The sequence below is a fragment of the Aethalodelphis obliquidens genome, unplaced genomic scaffold, assembly GCF_003676395.1.
Source record: "Aethalodelphis obliquidens isolate GAN/ISIS:26980383/991018 unplaced genomic scaffold, ASM367639v1 scaffold83, whole genome shotgun sequence".
In the NCBI taxonomy this organism is placed as follows: domain Eukaryota; kingdom Metazoa; phylum Chordata; class Mammalia; order Artiodactyla; family Delphinidae; genus Aethalodelphis; species Aethalodelphis obliquidens.
In genome coordinates this window covers 4,462,127-4,468,072 of record NW_020838027.1, presented here as the reverse complement: position 1 = coordinate 4,468,072, position 5,946 = coordinate 4,462,127, and the positions used below count along the sequence as shown (strand labels likewise).

The 5,946-nt window shown below is 40.9% G+C and overlaps 1 pseudogene; it reads right to left on the bottom strand.

Annotated features, from left to right (window-relative positions):
* Positions 1–273: 273 nt before the first annotated feature.
* LOC113612903 (dnaJ homolog subfamily C member 8 pseudogene) lies at positions 274–5,490 on the bottom strand (annotated as a pseudogene).
* Positions 5,491–5,946: the final 456 nt, after the last annotated feature.

The window sequence follows — 5,946 nt, the reverse complement described above, 5'->3', positions numbered from 1 at the left end:
GGACTTTAAAATGGCTATTATAAAAATGTCCAAGAATTTAAAGAAAGAGATGGACATAATGAATGTAGAGATGGTGAAATCTCAAGGAAAAACTAGAAACTCTAAAAAAGAACCAAATGGGAAACCTAGAATTGAAATTTATAGTATCTGAAATTAAAGATTTACTGGGTAGAATTAATAGCAAATTGGCAACTTCAGACAAAAAGGTCATAAATTTCCAGACATATCAATAGAAATTATCCAATGTGAAGAAAAAAGAGAAAAAAATGATTTTTAAAAACCATTTTCTTGAGCTGCAATCTCTTCTTCCCTTATTCATTTCCTTTCATGCATCTCTTTCAATTCTCTCTCTTTCCTTTTAATTTCCAGCTCAGCAATGTGTTTTATGGTCTGTTTGTATACTGCTTCTTTGAACAGCTTGAGATCATCCTCCTCCACATTTGTAGGTTTTCCTTCCTTCTTTAATTGCCCTTTTTAATCTTTCACAGTGTGTTCCAGGTATTATTTCCCTGCCTGAATTACATCCAGGACCCTCGTCTTTTGTTCCTGGTCCAGTAGCAACTTGTAAACATTGTCCACAGCTTCAAAAGGGTTTTGTGCTCCATCAGCATCACCCTCTTTTTTCTCAGGATGCTCCAATATGAATAACTGCTGAAACTACTTTCTTATTTCTTCATCTGTCACTTCAGGATCTATCTGAAGAACATCAGGGTTCAAGTTGAAGTAGGAGGAACCAGGACAGGTCAATCTTTCAATCTCATTTTTGGACTTTAGAACGGAATCTCTCTTCTTTATTTGTTTCACCTCACAGTAGAAGGTCATAAATGCTTCCTCTGTGCTGCCCCCTCCACCCCAAGCCTGCTCACTCCTACAGCCACCATTTCCCCAACTTGTTCACCACGTGACTCTTCCTCTTCTTTTCTATTATGTGCATTTAATGCTATACATTTCCCTCTTAGCACTGCTTTCACTGTATCTCATAAATTTTGATGAATTCTATTTTCAATTCAATTTAGTTCAAAGCATTTTAAAATTTCTCTTGAGATTTCTTCTTTGACCCTTGTGTTATTTGGAACTATGTTGTTTAATCTCCATGTATTTAGGGATTTTCCAGCTATCTTTTTATTTTAATTCCACTGTGATCTAAGAGTATGCATTGTAAGATTTCTAGTCTTTTAAATTTGTGAAGGTGAGTTTAATGTCCCAGAATGTGGTCTACCTGGTGAATGTCCTACACAAGCTTGAAAAGAATGTGTATTCTGCTGTTGTTAGATGAAGTATCCTATAGATGTCAATTATATCCAGTTGATTGATGGTGTTTTTGAGTTCAACTATGTATTGACTGATTGTCTGGCTGGTAGATCTGTTCAGTATATGCAGAGGGGCACCAAAGTCTGCAAGTGTAATAGTGCATTAATCTATTTGTCCTTGCAGTTCTATCAGTTTTTGCCTCATGTGGTTTGACACTCTGTTGTCAGTTGCATACACATTAAGCATTGTTATATCTTCTTGGAGAGAAGAGACCTGGTGTGGTTATGTTAATACCAGACAAGGAAGACTTCCAAACAAGGAGTATTGTCAGAGATTAAGTAGAAATTTTATAACAACAAAAGGGTCAATCAGTCAGGAAGGCATAACTATCTTACATGTATGTGAACCTTAGAGCTTCAAAATACATGAAGCAAAAACTGTCATAACTAAAGATAAATAGGCAAATCTACAATCCTGGAGAGAATAAGTGATAAAACTATTGGACCAAAAAGTTAGTACATGCGTTAGTTTTCTCTTGCTGCATAAAAAATTTTCACAAAGAGGTGGCTTAAAACAACATAGTTTTGTAGGTCACAAGCCAGGGTGGTCTTAAATGGGTTCTCTCCCAAGTGTCTCACAAGGCCAAAATCAAGGTGTCAGCCACTCTGGGCTCTGTAGCCTCTGGGAAAAGTCACTTCTAGGGTCGTTCAGATTGTTGGCATAATTCAGTTACTTGAAGCTGTAGGACTGAGGTCCCTGTTTCTTTGCTGGCTGTTAATCAAGGCCACTCTCAGCAACTAGAAGCTACCTGCTTCCCTTGCCACCTGGGCCCCTCCATCATCAAAGCCAGCACCTCCTCCTCACACTTGAAATCTCTCTGACTTCCTCTTCCGCTATTAGCCAGGGAAAACTGTCTGATTCTAAAGAGTTCATGTAAATGGAGCACATCCACTGGGATAGCCTCCCTAATTTTTTTTTTTTTTTGTGGTACCCGGGCCTCTCACTGCCACAGCCTCTCCCGTTGCAGAGCACAGGCTCCGGACGTGCAGGCTCAGCGGCCATGGCTCATGGGCCCAGCCGCTCTGCAGCATGTGGGATCCTCCCGGACCAGGGCATGAACCTGTGTCCCCTACATCGGCAGGCAGACTCTCAACCACTGTGCCACCAGGGAAGCCCAGCCTCCCTAATCTTGAGGTCAACTGATAAGTCATTTTAAACGTGTAGGGGAAGAAAAATACCTTTCCCCTAGCCTTCTAAGTTCTGGGGTTACTATAATAAAATACAGATTAAGAAGAGAAAAACAAACTAAAGTTTATTACATGTATAGCTCTTGGGAGAGATAACCAGAGAAATGAGAAATCCTCAAGGAATGGGCTTAGAATTCAGGCTTAAATATCATGATCTTCAGCTAAAAACAGAGAAAGAAGGATGTGGTGGAGGCCAGTTATGGGAGTGATCAGGAAAAGTAAGGTAAATAAAAGTAAGACTAGTTATGCAGACTTAAGCTGGTACCTCATCCATTGATAAGAGTCTCTTGTGATTTATAGTCATCCTTCTCTTCCAGGTACAGAGAAGGAGAAACTCTTACAAACGGAGATTTCCTTTGTACGTGTAAACTCCTCCTGTAAAAGGGTAACTTCTACTTTAGTTTCAGAGCTTCTCCTGTGTCTTCTGTTTCTCAAAATAATCAGTTCAAAATAATCCTTAGGACAAGGAGGCGTATTCTGGGGCGCCATATTTTGGTCTCTTCTACAATTGCATCTATAAAAGCCTCTTTGTCACGTAACGTAATTTAATCATGGGAGTAACACCAGGGAGTGGAGGTCATAGGGCCCCTCTACGCGTCTTTCTTCCTATCCCGGTAATCATGATATGGCAGATCTGAATAACACAATCAACATGACCCAATTGGCATTTATAGAACACTCGCTCCTAAAGTTAATTATAAGATCTAGCTATTCCACTTCTAGGTACCACCCAAGAAAAATGAAACCTTCTGTCTATAAAAAGATTTTTATATGAATATTCACGATATTGTATAATTAACAAAATAAAAGATTTTAATGATGCCATTAAAGCATATGCCTCCTCGTAATAAAAATAAAGGCAATTAGAAACTCCAGGAAATTTCTCTTTTTCTGAAGTCTCTGGAGAAACATGAGAGAGCCAGAGAAGCTGTTAAATAAATGTTTGGAAGGATGCCCTGGTGCTCTCTTTCTTTTCTTCCTTCTTTGGACGGTCTTAGCTACAGACTTCCGTCTAGCGGTAGCCAGACGGGTATCGCATTTCGTCCAAAGTCGGGATGGTGCACATCTTCAAGGCAGAAAAGAAGTGGTGAGAGAAGCATCCACAGGTGATGGGCAGATTCCACATGTGTGGTGGTGATGCCACTGGTGGTGGCGTGCGTGTGCGTGTGCTTCTGTGTGATGGGAGGAATGGACTTTGTTATTGGAACCGAGCAGGACCCTGCAGGGCCCTCCCCGGTGCCAAAGTCACTCCATGTCCCATTTCTTGTTTGTATAAAAAGGCTTTGGTCTCCTAGGCCTTCCTTGAGTTCCCAAGAGCAGATTCAAGCAGTTACTAATTAAGGAAGTGAGGCAATGCAGGAACAAAGGAAAAGCAGTTAAGCAAGAAAAGTAATGAGAGCTTAAGCAATAGTTCAGTGATAAAACAGAGTCCTAGTTCCCCTCAAGGGATGTACGTAACCATCTGACACAGATCTTTGAGTTGTTCTGCAAAAACTGAGACCACCACCCAGGTGGAAGATGGTGACCACATGCTGACCACAAGCACATAGACCCCAGACTAGTTGGAACCAGAAGTTTAATGATTAAGATTCTCAAAACACCACCAAAAACAACCAATCAGAAGAGAGACCACAAGCTGCAACCCTCACCCAAAACGTTGCCTTTAAAAACCCTTTGCTGAAAACCATCAGGGAGTTTGCGTCTTTTGAGCATGCGTTGCCTCTTTTCCTTGCTCGGCCCTGCAATAAACGCTGTACTTTCCTTCACCACAACCTAGTGTCAGTAGATTGGCTTTGCTGCACGTTGATCGAGGAGACCCAAAGCCAGGTTCGGTAACACTATTTCCCCTATGGGTGGGAGGCAGCCTGGGCTATGGGATGCTTCTGGGACAGCTGTAACTACTGCTGTGATTTCTCTTAGCCATGTTTAATGTTGCCACAATGGGATTATTATTGGTGGGGGGAACGGGCAAGGGGAGGGAGGGACATGTTTGCAAAATCTTAATTAGGGATTTTGCCATATATCTAGCTCTTTAGGAATAGGGTCCCCTGCACCCCTCTGGAGCTACAACCTATAAATTGTCTCACCCCTTATGTGCCTAAGTAGGAGAAAATAGACACATAATTTTAATCGTGTGCCTGTGTGCCTATGATTGGTATCTCAGCTCGATTCTAAATCTAGCTGATTCATTCTGCAAGTGACAGCAGGGCTTTCAAACTGGTAGCGTAGCTCTTGGAAAAGCTCTGTGCTTCAGGGCTGAAGTGGGTCCTGGGAAAGAACTGAATTCTCCTCTCCTGTGTCCCTTCTCTCACTGCCCACAGCTGGAGATAAAGCCTTCCTGGTCCACTCTTCCCTAGTCCGGGCAGTTTGCAATCAGCACGCTTCCCTCCTAGTTCTTTGGGCTAGTTCTACCTTTCCAGGGAGCATAGCTTTTTTACCCTATTGCTCTGACGGGTTTTTCCAACTACCTCTGAGAAGACTAGGGACCCCATACAGATGCATTCGCGGCTGATTGTAAGGCTAGAAGGTGGACAACAGGCTAGCAGAGCCCCAGACCCTCTATCCCCCTCACCGCTTCCTGCCCCCATGGAGTATCTTGCTTTTATCTGTTTCATATATAAGCTGTCACAGAAGGGAGATATCTATTGAAGAAAGTATTAGGCGGTTCTCCCCCCAAAATATTGAAACCAATAATATTCTAATGTTTGAAGACGGTCTTCCTAGAATACTTGTGAAGAAAACCATACTTCCAGAAGCTTCTGCTTATCTCCAACCATATGTGTTTCTTTCCTTATTCAAAGAATTTTTACTTACTCTTGGGCATAAATACTTGATGCTTATCTGAGGACCAACTTTTGATTAGAGCTTTGTCATAGAAAGTACACGAATGTATATACATACCAGCAAAAAATTGTTTCCAGTTTCAACCGAATGATGAACCCTGTCCCCGTACTCCAGGCTTGTCCTTCCGTTTTCAGTTTACCTGGTCCATGCTGGCATCAGCGTTTAAATACCGTCATGTTCTGGCAATGCTCTTTAAAATAGCTGTGACAGCTTTTTACAATTTAATTTTGTTGCTATTATTGTATTTATTAGTTTTATTATTATATAAGTCAAACATTACAGAAAGCTTATAAAATAAAGAGAAGCAAAATCAAACAAATACTTAAAACGCCTGTAATCCCAACACCTGGGGAGAAGCAGAGATGACATTTTGATTACCTCCTTCCAGTCCCTTTTAAAAACATTTTTAACAATAAAAATGGGATCATGTGAAGTTTTAACTTGCTTTTTTTTTTTATTTAGTGATATAGTTGAGTATTTTTCCATTTAGTACTCTTCAAAAACCTTATTCCGAATAGCAGGATGGAATTTTATCAGTCATTCATCCAAGCCTTGCTGGTTGGTAGTTACTTCCAATTTTCTACAACTATGAACAATGCAACAA